The 20,423-nt window shown below is 36.5% G+C and overlaps 1 protein-coding gene across 1 annotated transcript in view; it reads left to right on the top strand.

Moving 5' to 3' along the window:
• The first annotated feature begins 10,351 nt into the window (after positions 1-10,351).
• Positions 10,352-20,423, top strand: part of LOC127631481 (high affinity cationic amino acid transporter 1-like) — a 33,369-nt gene continuing 23,297 nt past the window's right edge. The window contains exon 1 of the mRNA XM_052109612.1: positions 10,352-10,687. The gene's annotated coding sequence lies outside the window, so the exon portion shown is untranslated. The remainder of the gene's footprint in view (positions 10,688-20,423) is intronic.

The following is a 20,423-nucleotide window of genomic DNA, read 5'->3' as shown; positions in this document are numbered from 1 at the left end:
TTGGCCAAGGAAAACAACAACAGCTGATGACAGAAACATTGTGAGAGCTGAGAAGAAAACCCCAAAAACAACAGTCAGTGACATCAACAACAGCCTCCACAGGGCAGAGGTGAAGGTATCACAATCCACCGTTCGAAGAAGACCTCATGAGCAGAATTATAGAGGCCATACCACAAGATGCAAACCACTCATCAGCTGTAAGAATCCGAAGGCCTGATTGGAATTTTCTAAAAAGTACAGAGATGAGCCACAAAAGTTCTGGAACAAAGTGGTATGGACTGATGAGAGATTACCAAAGTAATGGAAAGGCCAAATTGTGGAGGAACAAATGATCTGCTCATGATCCAAAACATACAAGCTCATCTGTAAAACATGGTGGAGGTAGTGTCATAACTTGCATGGCTGCTTCTGGAACGGGCTCACTCATCTTTACTGATGATTTAACTCATGATGGTATCAGCAGAAGGATTTCAGGAACATTTTGTCTGCCAATTTACAGAGAAATGCATCCACATTAATTGGGAGGAACTTCATCCTGCAGCAAGACAATGATCTAAAACACACTGCCAACTCAACAAAGGAATTTATCAGGGGGAAAAAGTGGAAGGTTTTAGACTGGCCAAGTCAATCACGAGACCTTAACCCAATTGAGTATGCATGTCACCTCCTGAAGAGGAGATTGAAGGGAGAAACTCCCCAAAACAAACAACAACTGAAAGAGGCATGTGGTAAAAGCCTGGGAAATCATCACAAAAGAAGAAACCAACAATTTGGTGATTTTGGTGAGTCGCAGGCTTGATGCAGTTATTGCGAGCATGGGATATGCAACCAAATATTACGTGTTATTTACGTTAACTGTCTTAAAGACTGATCTGTTCCTATGCTTTTTGCTTGCCTAAATATTGGGTGGTCTGACACAAAAGACTGTTTTAGGTTGTTTAACACATCTAAATACCAGGAAATAAAAGCTGAAATCCTAAACATCTTTTGATCTCAAACCTAAATATCTTTTCTGTATAGCAAATTCAAATGTATTGGTCTTGCCGTTCCAATAGTTTCAGAGGGGACTGTAAATATGTCAACAGAAACACCAATGAAAATATTATTTGTAATGAGTACTCACAAGTCAGTTAACTTTCAGCAATTACATTCACAGTCTATCAGTTTTTTCTTCAGAATCCGAACTAGAGATATCAGATTCTTTTGAATCACTTGTTTGAGTCAGTTCTTTTCAATGAATTGTTCTAAAGGGGTAGCATAACTGTCTAAGTCAGTCAATTTCCAGTTAAGTTTGAATCAATCGAAAATTTCATTGAACACCCACAGAACATGACACATTGTAAAACTGTTATTCTTTGAAGTACCTTAAAGTACCATGAAAATGTAGTATATGAATAAACAATCCCCTTTGGTCGTGTCACCATCTAACTGGGGGGACACAAGTAAATTCTAGGGGTACAAAGCCCTCCACCCTTAGACCCAGCCATGCTCTACAGAGAAGTGTAGCTTTCTGCTTATCAGTTTTAGATTATGAATTTCTTTTTGTATGGTAGTTGGTAGCTTAGTGCAGTTACTTAAGACAGCCTGTTATATCTACCATGCCACTGATGTCAAACTGTAAAAGTTGGTAGTTCTCTACAAATTCTGGCTCTGTAATATTTCGTTTAACAGGACAGTTTTACTTTCATTCATATTGTCGTCATATATGTAATATTAGAAATGTAAGCTTTATAGTTGCCATGACATCTGACATGACAAGCCCCCACCCTCACACTCGTTTTATGTCACTACCACCTGTTCTTAACCGTCTAGATCCGGGCTTGTTCTAGATCTGGTCTTGTGCGAGACAATATGTATGAACCGAAATAAAGATTTTATTTTTTTTTATATTTGACATTGTTATAATAATAATAATAATAATAATATAGTATTGTGTAATTCATCCAACATGATGACAAAGAAATCGGCGTGTTCCGAATGTTTTTCCACCTAATATCAGACCTAATATATTGAATTCCAGACATAAGGCAAATGTTCATGCCGTGTAAATCGCCTGTGCTGTGCTGTAATATTTGCATTTGCAAATAAGTACATGAATTAAAGCAGTCTTGGTCTCTACTTTTAGAGTTATGTTTGGGATTTGGGTTATGTGTATATATTTATCTAATTACGAAAAATTTTAAAAAAAATCAGACGTGCTGTGACTTGAACTGAAAGGACCAAAGCCGTATCTTGACACCACAATATTATAGAGACTTGGGGGTGGACTCTTTATTAGAAAAGTATGCTTTGATGTACTGTAGACTACTTGTATTGCTTCTATGGCAGATATCTTCCTTTTAGTCTGGATGTGGCAGCCTTTATAGCCATTGATCTTAACCAAATTAGCACTGAGAGCCTGTCAGCATTAATGCAGTGATTGTGTATAGAGTTGTTTTAAAATGGCTCTGTCAGTGACAGTGACATATTCATCACAGAGATTAACAGATCAAGTCTCCAAAGTGCTCTAACAAAGACAACAAACCACTTCTGCTCTCATTGATGTACTAATTGAACACCCTTGATAGCTTGCTCCATTAAAGCAGCGGTTATCAACTGGTGGGTCGCGACCCAAAAGTGGGCCACGGGTCTGTTCCTATAGTGTTTATGTGTAGCAGAGAAAAACTATGCTTAATGCAAATAATTCAATGCAGTTATGTCAATACAAATGCATAGAAAGGATAGCACAATAATCCTGCTTATAAACCTTTACAAGGGAGGAGATATGCTTCCCATATCTTTTGCTGTTGACGTCAAAGCCATGCATCCAGTCAAACTTTTGATGCAAATTCATCTGCCACTTGGTAAAAGCTAGTGAGTGGCTCAAGGCCCTAAGCAGCCATTTATATGCCTTATAGCTAGAAACGGACCTGTTCAGCTCCGTTGATGGCATTTGTGGAATAATGTCAATTACCTCAAAAAGAAATTCAACTTGTCCCTCCTTTCCTTTAAAAAAAAAGCAAAAAATTGGGTTACAGTGAGGCACAATGTAATGGGGCCAATCCATAAACGTTGAAATGTATAGCCACAAGGCATAACAATATGTGTTAACATGATTTTAGTGTGATAAAGTCGCTTACTAACCTTTTCTATGTAAAGTTATGTCTAATTTTAAACTTCGTTGATGTGATGTTTTGCCTTAAACCCTAAAATAAAAACAAAACAAATGACAATTTAAACAGCTCAAATAATACACAAGTTTAACAGATAAATGAATGAATGTAAGTGCTTTTATAAAATTACAAGCATCACGTTTCTGCCTTTTAAAACCTAAAAATATTGGCCCCATTCACTTCCATTGTAAGTGTGCCACTGTAACCTCAATTTTTAAAAGGAGGGATGAGATGGTAAAAAAACGTATGAACATTATAAACATTACGTTATGCCCCAAATATATTAATATGTCTTATTTTAAGGACATTTTGTTGTTGTGTTGGGTCTTGACATGTCCAGTAGAAAATCTGGGTCCTAAAGCAAAACCAGTAGAGAACCATTGCGTTAAAGCATTACATGCATATTTATTTTAAATAATATTTCATTGCCCATTGAGTATCAGCTTTTGGTACCTGCAGTTTTGTAATTTTCAATTGTAAAGTGCACCATTTTAAATGGGCACTCATTTACTTTGTTTGTGTCATCTTGGACTTATAGTGAAACTTAGTGGTGTGGATCAGCATCATTCAAAATCAATAGTTTTCAGTTACAGATGCCATTGTAGTACTTCACTATTCAAAATCAGCCATGATTCAATTAATCCAAAAGTGTGAAAGTGTCCAATAACAAGACTGTTACTGAGATTAAGTGAGCAGTATTCAGCTGGTCATGTGATGCTAAAATGGCTGCCCCCACGAGGAGACCCTGCCTCATGTAGAATAAAACATCTTTAATAAGGTTACTGATATTACTAAAGTCCTCTCATATCAAATTATAATTAATTTCTTTAGGAGTTCAACTTTTTTATCAGGGAACAAATTACTGAGTGCACCTTTAAATACTCAACCATGTGGTCAGTCATACAGTATATTTAGTCTCTCAAATACCAACCACAAGTAAACATTCACATTTCAGACCCATTAGTTCAACACAAAAGTCCTGAATACTTTATTTACCTTCATGTAACACCAAAAGGGCTTAAAATCACTCTTGTTGTGCTTAATCGTATCTTTCATCCTGACCAATTGCATTTTCATTAGACTTCTTGAATTGAACGTGTTAATCTAAACGGGGGGAGTCAACAAGAGCGCTGGGACTGCTTTGTTTCGGCCGTCTTTATAGCTAATCAAGCCTGCTCATCGTCATTAATCACCTCTGTGACTGCGAGGAACCAGCCGTTGAAATCAAGAGCAACTGAGGGAAGCTGTGACTTTACACTCCTCCACAAGGGCACAGATACGTGGACATGTTCTTGTTCTTTTTTTCATGTAACACCAAAAGAGCTTAAAAATCACTCTCGGTGTTGCTAAAAGCTTTGAGAGGGCCACTTTGCATAAATATCTGCCTCTTCAGTAAGGACCATTGTGAATTTGAAGGAGGACGTTGTGCTTAATCGTACCTTTCATCCTGACCAATTGCATTTTCATTAGACTTCTTGAATTGAATGTGTTAATCTAAATGGGGGGAGTCAACACCAGCGCTGGGACTACTTTGTTTCAACAGTCTTTTTAGCTAATCAAGTCAGCTTGTCGTCATTAATCACCTCTGTGACTGCGAGGAACCAGGAAATCAAGAGCAACTGAGGGGAGATGTGACTTTACACTCCTCCTCAAGGGCACAGATACGTGGACAATGGTTCTTGTTTTTTCTCTCCTCCTAATATTCCTCTCTGGCATCCCTGTCTCCTCCCCACCCCCCGTAGTCTTCGTTTACTGATGCATTATGTACATAATCTGATTTCATGAGCTCATTGATGGTTTTTGTGATGCATGTTCGGCTTTTAATGTAGTGCAGATAAATGTGCATTGAATTTATCTTCCATTTCCACTGTGGTTTGGTTAAACATATGCCGCCTCTAATATGATATTATATGATGTCATTGACGAGGCAGTAAATGGCAGGTGGAAGCTCATGGGCAATTTGTAACTTTTTATTATTACATGTTTTATATATTTATATATACACACACACACACACATTTATATATATATACACACACACACATTTATATATATACACACATACATGCATATATATATATATATATATATATATATATATATATATATACACACACACACACACACATACATATACATATATATATATATATATATATAATGTGTATATATATGTGTATATATATAAATGTATATATAAATGTGTATGTGTGTATATATGTATATATATATATATATATATATATATATATATATATATATATATATATATATATATATAAATGTGTGTGTGTGTGTGTGTATATATATATATATATATATATATATGTGTATATATATGTATATGTGTGTGTATATATATATATATATATATATATATATATATATATATATATATATATATATATATAAATGTGTATGTGTGTATATATATATATGTGTGTGTGTGTGTGTGTGTGTGTGTATATATATATATATATATATATATATATATATATATATACACACACACACACACACACATAATAACAATATAACTAAAATGAGAAATACCTATTATTAATTTAATATTGAATTTAAGGGTATAGTGTTTTAATATAAGGTTACAGTAGTGATGTAAAAAAAAAAAAAAGGTTAATGCATGACCCTCAATGACAGGTGTTTTTTATATGAATGATAACGTGTTTTTCATATGTAGCAGGTCATTCTTAAAGGTCTTTGTAGGGCACACATTGAATACAGTTTGTGCTCATTTTCATATAGGGAAAATATAATGACAACTAGGGAGTGACAGACCGCATTGCTCATTGGAGTCTGTGATGTAATGCTGCCCTCTATTGGTAGGAATTACGTTTTCATTTTAAACTTGGCAAGAAAATAACATTTAGAAGTTTTTCTGACCCAGAAAAAAATAAAAATAAAATCTGATCTTTTAAAAGAAACTCCTGTGGAAGAACAGTTTTTTTTTTTATTTTTATTTATATATATATATTAAAAAATAATAATTCCCTCATTAAGTGCATCACAGAAGTGTTTTAAAAGACTACACTTTTTAAATATATATATATATATATATGCCAGAAATGAAATTTTATTTAATGAAAAAATTATTTTGAATCCGGATTTTCTGGAGGTTAAATGCTGAAATATGTTCCTAAAAATCTTTGTTTGTGTTCAGCAGAAGAAAGAAAGTCATGCACATGTTGGATGGCATGAGGGTGATTAAATTATGAGAGAATAATTTTTTTTTGATGAACTATCCCTTTAACACCATCTCTAGAGATTGGCCAGAATAACTTCTATGTCATTGTTCCATAAATCTGGTATAGCCAAACATGGTAAAGTTCTAATTATAAAATGTGTATTAATGAGTGCTTTTATATCCATTTTATATTTTCTATCCATTATATCCATTATAAATGTACAGCTTTTACAAAAGCTCACTTACTCAAGGTTGTCACTTGTGTTACAAAGGAGTGGTAATGCCAGTGATGGAAACACCATTGTCAATTTTCATAAAAACTATGCATTTTATATAATGGCAGCTGTAGTACCTCAAACCACATGTTTCTAACCATGCTGTACTCTCTAAAACATGTAATTTAATCCATTAGTGTTATTTTTCTCAATTCCCTTATAATAAAATAGGTATAACAGTGATGTAAACTTAAAGTCTTGAATTAAATTATGAGACACGTGAGGAAATAACTGATAATTGAAAAGAGACAGAATATTTATTTCTTGACCTTGAGCAAGTAGGATGCAGGATGTAGTAAGTGATGTCAAAATCTTTCTTTCAAACAAGGGTATTTGTTAAGTGGTAACACCAGTAACATGACTCCTGGGGACAACTGTTTTCATCATAATATATATTTGTATATATACAAGTATATTTCCATTCATATTTTACAATTTTAGTACACCTGGGTGACAAGGAACATGAAATTGTTCAGCCATGACTTCGTGTTTCACAGGGGGTATAAATATGAGGTAACACACAAGCCAAATTCTCTTAGTCATCATCACACTGTGTAAGACCAAAGAATAAATGTCTGATTTGTGGCAAAAGGTTGTTGAGCTTCACAAAATGAGAAGTGGCTATAAGAAAATAGCTAAAGCATTGAAAATGACCATTTCCAACATCAGGGCAATAATTAAGAGGTTCCAATCAACTGGAGATGTTAAGAATTGCCATTGAAGAGGATGCGTGTCTTTATTGTGTCCACACACTGTGAGGATGATTGGTCGAGTGGCCAAAAATGCTCCAAGGATCACAGCTGGACAATTGCAGAAATTAGTTGGGTCTTGGGGTCAGAAAGTCTATAAACTACAATCAGATGACAAAAAGTCTCTGCTCTCATCCAACAACAAGCTCAAGCGTCTTCAGTTTGCAGACACTACTGGAACTTCAAATTAAACAAAAATGGATTTGTGGTGATGGGGGTGTGGTTATGTGTCTGTCTGCTGGAGAGAGGGAGTGGTGTGGCTCGTCAAGCTGGTTGACATGATTTCTAACAGGTTTCTCATTACAGTGATAGCAGAGAGACTCCTTAAAACATCTGAGCGCGCCAGAGAAGGGAGAAAGAACAGGTCGAGTGTACAGCGTTGGTGTCTGTTGATATTGAGTGTTTATTCTATTCTAAGTGTTGTGAATAATTTTATGTTTATTTTGAGTGTCATTTGACTGAGTAAAAGCACAGAATGAGTGCATACGCTGTGCACAGAGACAAAGGAAATAAAAGCCTACCTGAAGGGTGTCACTGCTCCCCGTCTCCTCATTTCCACACACAAACTCTGGCATGGTGTCACAAGAGCTTTCTGGCCGCAAACACCAGAAATGAGTTTGGTGCACAAGAGAGTATCCATATGAAAAAGTACCTCGTGCCCATGGTTAAATATGGTGGTGGATTTTTAACATTGTGGGGCTGTTCTTATACCAGAGGTACAGGACATCTTGTTCGGATACATGGCATCATGGACTTTATCATATACCAACAGGTAAAAAATCGAAACACAAAAATAGTTCACTGACCACAAAATCAAGGTTCTGCCATGGCCATCCTAGTCCCCTGACCTGAACCCCCTCATTAGGCATTATAGGAGAAGGCTCAGAGCTGTTATCTGGGCAAAGGAAGGTTTCACAAAGTATTGAATAAAAGGGTACCAATAATTGTGCCACATATATTTGAGAAAAATTTGTTTTTTCGATAAATCTTGTGTTTGCAATTGTTTGATATCATTTGAGGACAGAATTTTGTGAATGTTTTGAAATAAAGATAAAAAGGATAAACAATAAATACATTTCAGACTTCTTTGCTCATATTTACCAAGGGTGCCAATATTTTTGGCCACAACTGTATAGTCATAATTATTTTAAATTCTATGGTATTTTATTGCTTTTTTCCCAATTATAGAACACCAATTCCCCCAAAAAAAAAGAACAATCTCTCATAATTTACTCAACCTCATGACATCCCATGACATGTGTATGACTTTCTTTATTCTTCTGAACACAAACAAAGATTTTTAGAAGAATATTTCAGCTCTTTAGGTCCATTTAGTGCAAGTAAATGGTGATTGAATTTTTTAAGCTCCAAAAAAGCAGCTAAGTTAAGCTAGGTTTTAATGTAGTAGCTGATATACCTAAATACATTTACAGCGCACATTATGGTTTCTCCAAGGATGCTTGTGCATCAGCATTAGATGCTGGAAATGTCCCACTCCTTTACTGAAACGTAAAATGACTATCTGACTATAGATTAAATCACTCTGACGTCACACTGCAGGAAACCCCGTAATAAAAGTTATTATAAAGGAATATCTATTGTTTACAGGGAATAAATTATGTGGGTTCTTTTCTGAAATATAGGCAAAACAAGTTTACACTTGGTTCGGTAAGCCTATATGATCATGTCGGACATGTAACAGGTTGATGACACATCCTCACATGTTAAACACACTTTTAAAGCCTAAGAAATGTGATATATAAAATTAAAAACTACCATTAGACCTGCAATATGTGTCTTTACTGCTTACATTATCAACCTACATACAATAAATAATAATATTCTTACTTCACTATGATCTTATTCCATATCAAATCTTAATATCAACTGTTTTCGATTGAACAATATTATTTATTGCATTCAAAATGAATGCAAAGACATCATTTTAAAAGTATTCCATTATTTTTATTCACTTATCCTTTCACAAACATAGTCCATGTTCTGCGGTGGCTGAGACAGGTTATGCTCCTCCTGCTATATCGTATATGGCGATCTTGATCATATAATTATTAGATCATATTTAACCTCATATCTGTCACAACAAAAGCACTTTGTAAATTAAAAACAGCCATTTGTGATCAGAGTTTGTTCATATAGCCTACACCATAGAGCAGAGACAATAACAATGACTGTGACCCATGAAATATCATCATCATATATGTAAAATGCTGTGTTTGTCCTGATGCAATGATCTATCGGAAATTTAAAGAAACGACAATCTCCAATAATCTGTGGAAAACAGGGTGTTTCAACCCATATACAGCAGCTCTTTTCTGGGCTACCGGAAAAACTCGGAAAGGGCGGGGCAGACCGTTTGTTTGTAAACAGTAACTTCATCTATAGGAAGAGTGGATACAATGTTTTCTGAAATCAAGCCTTTTATGTAAATTTGGATAGCGCTTTATAGGGCAAAGGGCTTATCAGTGCTGCACAGAATTTTTTGCCAGAACGTTCTCTCGATCCGGTAGCAACGGCCGGTACTGGGTCGTGACGTGGGGGTCGGGGACCTCTGCCCTAGACTACACTACTGCCCACACCTATCATATCTCTTCTGAAGATATGGATTTATCCACTGAGTCATATTGGGTACATTTATGCTGCCTTTGTGTGCTTTTTGGAGCTTCAAAGTTCTTATACCCATTCACTTGTGTTGAATGGACCAACAGAGCTGTTCTTCTAAAAATCGTTGCTTGTGTTCTGCTGAAGAAAGGCATAAACATCTGGGATGACATGAGGGTGAGTAAATGAGGAGAGAATTTTCACTTTTGGGCGAAGTATCCCTTTAATGACACTGTACACTGAGTTTGTGACTCAGCTAAGCAAAACACGGCAAAATGTATGACCAAAAAAATAAAAAAATTAAATTCTGTGAACAGATGGGGAGGGAAAGGTTGAATATTACTGATTAATCAAAGGACTGGTAATCTTATGAAAAAAACGTGAGTTTATACAAAACACAGGCACGTCTCTCGGTAACATTGGTTAAAACTCTTCAAGCGTCCTCTCGTTTTGGGGTGTTGGCACACGGAAGGATGTAGAGACACAACTCGACCAATGATTTCTCAAGGGTGGGGTTTACTGTATGGCGATACTTGTACTTTTTATTGAAAAACTACTTGAAAGAATAATAAAAAGTGTTCGCTGTCTTCCGAATTTACGTGAAACCCTTGCTGTACTCGAACGTGCCATCATAATGTTCGCCGAGTAATTCGCTTTTTTCCAAAGCAAAACCCTGGAAATCTTGACGAGGTAAGAATAAAGCAAGTCCCTTTAAATGTTAGTATATGTTGTATTAATTATCCATGCGTATTTGTGACCATGTAGAAACTATTTTCTTTTTATTTGAGATATTTTTAAGCTTTCTTCCTTCATGCCTTCTATGCACATGGTCTAAATGCGCTCCATGTATGTATGGGCTGATGCAACGTGTGCCCAGAAAGATCAGATCAACCACTTCCTATTCTCCATATATGATAAATATTATGCAACTGATTTTGTTAATTTAAACACACATTGTGTGGTCAACTGTTTAGTCCGGACAGAGTAATATATATCTTCGGTTGACGTGTAATAGTTGGCGCGTGCTTGTCCTTATATTGAGCACGCTTTATCTTTTGTACTGAATGCGAGCGGAAATAAACAGAACTAAAAAAAAAGAAACGCAAGACCGCATGGAGGAGTTGCCATCTTAGGTTCTTATTTTTATTTTATTTTTTACAATAAATACTGTATATACGGTCGTAATGGCGTTAAACTGGATTAAGCGGTTATAGTGTTCCGCGATTTGTTGCTAAACTGGTTTTTGTCATCGATTCGTGAATGAATCATTGTTTTGAACCCTATATTTTTAATGATTCTTTCGAAACGATTCGGTTTGTAGGGCAACTGTTGAAGTTGGCGATTTGTTTGAATTATACACAGTATTTTATTTTGTTGCAGAAATGGCGCAAACTGCAGTGCTGGGACGTCTTGGAATCCTTTAGTGATAGCTTCTCAAACGAACTGATAGATCGTTTAAAATGATCCGTCCGAACGAACCGATTCGCTCAAATGAACTAGGCTTCTGATGCTGGCAGAGGGGCTGCAGATAATCCGCATTGTTTTTGCCTTGCGCGAGGGACGTTTTTTAATGACGGTTTGGAAAGTGCGGGAATTTTTTTTTATGAATTGTAAACTGTGTTAAAGTAGTAGTTCACCCAGAAATTAAAATGCTTTCATCATCTATTCACCCTCATGCCATCCAAGATTGTATGACTTACACAGAAGAATATTTAAGATCTGTTGGTCCTCACAAAACCTCACTGCAACATTCTGGGAAAAACATAGAACCTACAGAGAACATTAGGAACTGGTTCCCAGAAAAAGTAACTGAATGGAAACTATTGGCTAATGTTATGAGAATGTTCTGGGGGCAGGCAATTTTTTTATTGATGTAAACATGACAAAACATAATTCCAAACATGCAGGTACTGCAGATGACACTACACATTCTTAAGAATAAAATTAATTAACCGAATTTAACGAATATTTTCTTTTATTTTATAACTAAAAAGTTATAAAGCGTTATATTATCTTCAACATAGTCTTATAGAATGAACGTTATAACTACAATGAACACTAGAGGCACTACAACACCTGTGTGTTTAATTCATTGTAACACAGATCACAAGTACAACAGCTGATTATGACTTTATTAACACTTTTTGCACTATTACACACACAATGCTGTTAAAATATCTAAACACTTTTACTATAATGCATCATTTGAAAAACGAGACATTTTAACGCTTGTATTACAGACTCCCCTACATTAAACACACTTATTCTGATGTGATTAGCTTGCATGGTAGCTCACCTCATAGAGTGTTGTGCTTTGGACTCTGAAGTATGCGGCTGGAGGCTGACATGTGAGACAAGAGTGTCAGAGAAGCGACATGAGATGATGTGGTTTCTTCATGCTTTTCATTTCTTATTCATGTCATTTCGATTCTATATCGGTGCATCCCTAGTTAGGGTTTAGGTGTTGGTTTAGATCAGGATGTCTGTTTTTTTACATCTCTTTTGCTATAAGGACACTATTGGTAAGGTTTAGGTTAAAGTTTTAGGTAAGAGAGGTACATTTTACTCATTAAAACCTCCATAAAATATTCAGCTTAAAAACCTCCTCTCATTACGACACCATTTCACTCGCTTTTGGAGCCCGCCGCTGGACATTTCACTAAATGTGTGATAAGGCACATAATTTTGTTTGCAAAAATTTAGCCACTTTCAGAATCAGAATCAGCTTTATTGCCAAGTATGCTTACACATACAAGGAATTTGTCTTGGTGACAGGAGCTTCCAGTGTACAACAATACAAACAATACCAAAAACAGCAGCAAGACATAGGTAATAAAATGTTCAATGTTCATGAGAACAGACTGATTATATTTGTTAAAAGCTGGGTTTCCATCAACTATTTTTACGCACATTTTGCGCATAAGTATTCCTGAAAGGAAACGCTTCATATGCTAATAAACTTTCTAAAATTAGCTTAAAATGAAATGCTCTAGGAGGAGGTGGTCTTTCTAGAGTTTTGCATTTGTTTTTCACAAAACGATGACCTTTTTTGACCATCGTGCTTCGTTATGAGTGTGCGATAGCTCGATGTGACTAGCTCCAACCTCGACACACAGCTCTTTGAACATAGTCCCTGTCATTTGGAAGTGTTTAACCCACAGCTGGTCGATAAAGTGGGTCCTCGCAATCCGACAGAACAATTTTGCATCGCAGCCATTTCAGCCCCATTTATGAAATATTACACTCTGTGGAGTCTCATGGATGCATTTAATAAAATTAGATACTTGCTTCAATCTTGCACATAAAACTCTCCCTGATTCAGGGAGGCGGCTCTCTCATTATAATGAACTGCTCGTATTTTCTTAAATAAAACTTTTAGAAATGCGCTTAAAAAAATGCCGTAACCATAAAACCTACAATGGACTCCATGCACGGTAGCATATGCATTTCTGGTCAAATCTAAGGGCGATAGCGAGCTTCCAGGCTCATGTTCAGCTAAGGCAAGTTATAGCAAACTACTCTTCTTTCTAAAATAAGCTTGCAGAACGGCCGACCACTGCAAACCAGTTTGTATGTCCTCCTCTGTGTGCAAAATATTTACATCCAGTAATTGAATGCTGATTTACTAGTGAACAATACAGCAACACAAATTGATTCATGTCAAAGAGACAATCACCATAATATGATGTTAGGAACAGTTGCGCCGTAGCTCAGCCGAGGTTTTAGCGGCATCCACAGGGTGACAAAACAACACTGAGAACACTACGTACAACGTAAATTATACTGAAATTGAAAATTATATTATACTGCATAAAAACAATAAAATAAACTAATATTGACCACTATTAGACAAATTGTATGTTTAAAGTAAGAGTCACTATGTTAAGAAATGTATGATCATTCTCTCCAGCATTAGATGTGAACCTGGAGTATCGTCAATTGTATTATTATATTAACTTATAATATCACAGAGTGATATACTTTATTTAGCAAAATGAATCAAAGTAATTACATGTGCAATACAGTCTGAAACAGGAACCTTGCTAAGCCAGTGCTGGTCTATGGCTTGTGAATATTCACCCTCATTGTGGTCGATGTAATGTAAAATACACATTGTTAAACCTCTTCTTCATTTTACTGGATGGAACAAAAGCTTTGTGTCTCAATGTGCGATGGATATTGTTCAATGTCATCCGCAGAAACTTCTGTAAATAACGAGTGTGAAAAGTCATTTTGCCCCGAGTCGTCTTGACCGCATTAATCAGCGTAGAATGAAATGGTTTCCGGTGCTGCGCCAGAAGTAAGTTTGCCCTGAGGCAAAACGCAGAAGTGACGGTGCATAGTCCATTTAAGGTAAAAGCACGAAATGTGCACACTTTTTCTGTATTTGATGTGGAAATGAGTGGAAATCCATGCAATCCATTTAGCCTAAAGGTATTAAAATGTTAAACAGAGCTGAGAGGACTACTGAGAGTCATTAAAATATAAGACAAAGTAAAACGTTTGTGCATAAACAGCTACTGCCTTTTAAGCCATTTGAATGCTAATAGTATAGGCTACTTCTAAAACTAGACGAAATTATAATTTAGCAGATACACGCTTTTAAATTTAGGGTGCTTTCACACAGGCAGTTTAGTTCGAAACAGAGCATGGTTCGCATGAACAATTGGTAATGTGAAAGCTGTCATGCAGACCAGGGTGCGCACCGCAGTACCGAACCCGAGACTACGTGTAGGAGGTGGTCTGAGTTCGATTGCAATGGAACCGCAGCGCAATTCATGTGAACGTGAAAGCAACTCTGGAAGTAAAGTAACCCGCACATGCGGTTTAGCCGATGACGACATCATTAGTTTCGACAACATACAAGGATCCACACATTCCTTAAAGTCCCAAAAAAGTAATGACATACAAATACAATCAATGCTATAAATACTGTCTGTCTATCTATCTATACACCTTATAAATGCTATATATAAATACTATTATAGGTTATAAATATAGGGAATAATAGGAGATGGCAGTGGCGATAACTTCACCTTGGACATGAGTGTGAGTAGGTGCACGGTGTAAACCAAGATGGAATTGATAGAATCAAGTGAGTGTGAAACCAGACCAACACTGCCGAGGGCAACGAGAACAGTCGCACTCCGAATCGGACCACAGCAAACGTGCCCAGTGTGAAAGCCTCCTTAGAGACTCTCGTTCAGGTAAATGGACCAAAACTACTGAGATCTCCCTTCCCTTTAGTACTACCTGCAACAGACTAGCAAGTAGCAAATCATGGTTGTGATGTGATTTAAGCCTATTGGCTATTTTTTTAAAGGAATGATTGCTTCAATATGTACCACTCAAACTTCTTGTTTTTTAAAGGACTTGGGCTATGTTCAGACAGCAGGCAAATCAGATTTTTTCTCAAATCAGATCTTTTCAGGCAGACTGTACTCACTATTAATTGTAAGTTATCTAATCCGATTTGCACGTTCAGACATACCATGCTTTGGTAACGACGTAGGCATAACCACGTGATGATGCTTTCAAAACAGATGCGGGGAAAAATGGAGATGCATCATCTCGCTATAAGTGCCCTGTCCAGTCGCGATGCAGAACTCTTCCGTCGCACAAGAAGTACTCCGCGACGGAAGAGACTGGTAAATATTGTGATGTTCCGTGCTGCAGTCACCGATTTTTGACATCATCGTTGCGTGTCGCATTAAGAGTGACGCAAAAGAACATTTGAAATCCGAATTGAGCAGCCAGAGCATCCGGACTGAGACACATTTGAAACTACCTCCCAATGTGGTTTGAATCATATTTGGAAAAATCTGATTTCATGTGTTTTTTTGCTGTCCAGACTATCAAAAACTCATCTGGATACAATCTGGATATGCAAAAATCTGATTTTTAGTGGCAGTCTGAACAAGGCCAGAGAGAGTCTTTATTTGATTTGGGTGTAGAATAAATATATTAATACTGGTTCCATTGAACAGTTCAAACACTGTTTAGGATTGTTTCAAGCCAGTCAATTTGAATTTATCATATGTGGTTATATGAAAACAGAACACACCACACTGTCTGTACTGTGCAAGCAGCAAGATGTTACTGTACAGTTAAATGGCAGTTGTCTGCGTGTTTGCTTTTCAGGGCACGTCGTGTAAAAGTGTCATGACATGACGTGTCATGACGTTTATTTGAATGGGTTCCAAAAAAATGAAATGAAAAGTGGACTGACGTCTTACAACTAAATTGAACAAAAAAAGAGATCTGAATCCTTTAAAGTCCAGATACCAAATTGAAAACATTTTGCCAAAAAAACACACACAAAAAAAAAAACAACTGCCTTTTCTACTGAAGACTTGAAGACTGGAATTACTGTTAATTTTGCTGCTACATTATCCAGTATACTAGTTCACAATAAAGTGTTTCTTAATAAGCTATACATTTATATTGAACTAATGTGTAGTTAGAGGTTTGTGTTTCTTTACATATTAAAGAGTACACCCAATTAGTTCCACACAATAATGTAAAGATATTCTAAACTGATTATGCAAAAAACAACACAGGTATCGGATCGGGATCGGTATTGGCCGATACTGAGATGTCCGGTATCGGAATCAGATCGGAAGAGAAAAGTGGGTATCGATGCATCCCTACTTTAGATGTTGTGTTTTCTATCTGCCGATTAATTGGTTATTGGCTTGTCTTCCCAACTTCGTTATCGTATCGGCAAAATCCTATATCGGTCAACCTCTACCCAAAAGCATCGCACCTTAAGTAGTACTTGAAAATGCTCGTAGATTATCGAGTGCTCTGGAGCAATCCTACAGCGTTAAGAACATTATAAGGATACAGACTTATGCAGACACCTGCAGGACAATCGCGAAATTACAACTGTTACAATTTAAACTATTATTGCTACAATTTTTGCTCATTTAATATCATTATACATATGTTTTATTTTTTATTGAAAAGGCTAAAAATAATAATAATGATGAATGTATAAAATGGTAAGTCAATATTGGATGAACTGATAAATTAATAAGTAAACAAATAAAGTTATTTGTGGACTAATTGGTAACAACAAAGTGGTGGCGTGATTGTTGCAAAGAAATTACAATCAGAGAGAGAAGGGAAAAAGTAATGCTGTGCATGAAAATCGTCCATACAGTATATTGGCTCTTCATCTCTGACACCTAAGGGCGCTCACGTCCGTGCCACAGGTTGTGTAGTACCGCATATGTTGTGTAGCATTGCTGTTACTGTTTTCACTTTTGGGAGTAAAGAGCAGATCATCCTTTGATTGGTGAATGTCCCTAAAGCACCGCTTACACACACATAACCTCTTTAAAGTGATGTGTGTTTATGTCTGTGTGGTTGAGTACAATGTGGCCAGCTGATGTTCCAAATTCCTCCCATTTCTCCAGGCACTCTGTGATTGTTGGAAAAGGGGCAAGGCCCTCTCCCAGCCCACTTTCTTGATTTACTCGGCTCTACACATGCATGAGTTTCCATGCGTGCGTGCGTCACTTTGGCCATTTAAAGTCAATATGTATGCACTCCGTACTATTGCCCTTTCTTCTTCAGAGCTGTGAATGGCAAATGTTCCAGTGTGATTTGCGCAATCTGTGTTGCTTCAGGCTGCACAATGTGCAGGTTTTTTCCATTACCTATCTTTGAGTACAGAAACAGACCCCTGTTCATGAATGTTGTAGTCATTTGGCATCCACGGTCAAGCCTACTTTTGTTAAGTATATTTAATAAGGTGGTGTTGTGCTGGCATTATCTCAGGTTTTTTTTTTGTATTTTGGAAAAATGTAATTTTATAATAATTTGAACAACCAGCAGCTTCTGAAAATAAAGTTTTAGAGATAATGTGCTGGTTGGATTGCTTTCTGGACAACATTGAACATGAATTGAACTTTCAAATAAATAGCTCACCCAAATATGAAAGTTCTGTAATCATTTAATCACCCTCATGACTCACTATTAGGTAGGGATGGGACAATATAGAGATTTTCGAAATATTGCACACCAAAAACAAATGCTGAACCGTATTGAGGCATAAACCAATATTTTGAGATTAGTTCATGTACCCTTTAAACACTTTAAAGAATGCACCGCTCTCATTCTTGGCAGATAAATTAAGAGAATTTATTTTCTTGGCTTCTCATTGTGGCGACAGTATTATTATGGTTTGTTATGCCAAAATGATATAACAAGCTGTGGTATTTTCCCATCATCTGCTGATAGCTTGATCAATGGATCGTTCTCATTTATGTATGTTCCTTTCCTATATTTCAATTGTTCTATGCATATATTGACATTAGATCGCACCCATATACTTGCACCCACTACTATAATGGGCCAATAAAAACAAATGTCCAGTTGACACATAAAAAAGGTATGGCTTGACATGGTTGAGAAGAAAGTCCTTACAATCAAACTAAATAAATTCACTCCTAAACCTTCTCTAAAATCAAGTGCTGGAGGATTATTAACACTTGGTTTTGTGACAGGAGGCAGTGACAGGCAAAAACCAGAACCAAGAGTTAATGGAACGATGGTAGGAGTGTCTGTGACCACCACAGCTGCTGGCCGACACGTAACCTCACAGCATGCTATTTGTAGCACTGAGGTTTGAATGGGTTAGTAGCCACAAAGGCATCTGACTCGTGGTACAGACAAACGCCTCCGACTCGTAATACAGACAAACGCCTCCCCATGTATCTCTTTTCTTCGGGTCAAAACAGAAAAAGGTCTCTTCAAAGGTTTTATTAAACATTTCCGCATTGTATACCTGGAGGTGCTGAACTGAAACTCCGAGCAAAGAATCACCAAAAATCGTGTGACTTTATTGTTTTTCTATAGGGATTTCGTCAGCTTTGATATTTTGAGTTGGTAAGAAAAAATCCTAAACTTCAAAGCATCAGATTCTCTGATTAGCGGTCCCTGACTCCATGTGGATTAGAAGTGTCTCGAAGCTCTTTGTTTTTTTCCCCCAAGTATATTTATCAGATTTGCTCACTAAATGATGAAAAGCACTAATATATATATATATATATATATATATATATATATATATATATATATATATATATACACATACATACACACACACACACACACACACACACACACACACACATTTTTTAGGACTTTTCTGTGCTCTTCAGAGAGACTTGAACAAAATTATCTTCTGACGTCTTTCTATAATGCAATGTGAATGTAATATTGTGAATATATATGCGTTTTAGCCATAATGTATTAACGATAAGGGCAAATTTGACACCTGTCAAGAACATGAACCTTCTTTGTCCCAAAATCAAAGCAAAGTGGCATTTCTGCCTCAATTCTCAATAACAAACAATCTAATTCTTGTTTCTGCAATGCAAAACAACACAACAGTGATACATGTACTATTTAAGTTGTAAAGTATTTATATATAACAGTAGTATATAACAAATGTTTGACATTAGTAAACAATGAACTAACAATGACCAGTGGCGGATTAACCACCGGGCCGATTGGGCTGTAGCCCATGGGCCTCTAAACCCAAATGGCCCGTGCTCTAAATCAGCTATTTATTTATTTCGAGATCTCTATTATAAATCCACGTAAATGTCAGCCTTATGTGAAATACCATTTATTCGGCCGAATGCATGCAGGACTACAGCAGCACGAGCACAGACATTCGAGTGCGCACTCAGGGAATCTGCATCTCACAGGTGCATCGTGTTTATTTGAAGGACTACAGAGAACAATTTTTGATTTACAAAATGCTTTCAAAGCAAAAATAAGGTGCAGTTAAACCCTGGCTGTGTACAAAGCTGATGGTTTAAATTCATATTAATAAGTGACATAATTCGTGCAAAAGTATGGAGTTGCCTCATCTTCTGAGACAGCCAATCTGCGCATCTTATCACGTGGCTCATTGTGCATGACACCACGGAGACTCACAGCGTGCGGAGGCTCATGCTACTCTTCGCGATCCACGCACAACTTACCATGCGCCCCATTCAACTCGCCCTAGAGACTTCTTGAAAAACTGACTCGAACCTGGTCCAAAACCTGTAGGTACCATCGGGTTGAAGACCTCTGAACACATGCAGAATAACCAAATAGTGATTTTGGTATTTGAATATTGGGCACATTCCTATTTATAAGGTGTGACTTGTACTGTAATAATAAATAATAATAAAAAAAAACATATATAAGAATCTAAAGAAAATGGTTATTAAAAAATACATCAGAAGTAATTAGAATTGTGGGTGGGATTTGTTTATGCACTCAGCACTTGTGTTTAAAAAAAGTTCATACTGTAAAGTTCAAGTGATACCTCAGCTTGAAGTCAATATGCTCTAGCCTACTGCTATTATAGTAACGATGAATATAAGAACTCAATCTGCTTGTAGTGGCAATACCAGGCTCT

Source organism: Xyrauchen texanus, chromosome 38 (genome assembly GCF_025860055.1).
Source record: "Xyrauchen texanus isolate HMW12.3.18 chromosome 38, RBS_HiC_50CHRs, whole genome shotgun sequence".
NCBI lineage: Eukaryota > Metazoa > Chordata > Actinopteri > Cypriniformes > Catostomidae > Xyrauchen > Xyrauchen texanus.
The sequence above is the reverse complement of the archived record's forward strand: the minus strand, read 5'-3'. Positions and strand labels throughout refer to the sequence as shown.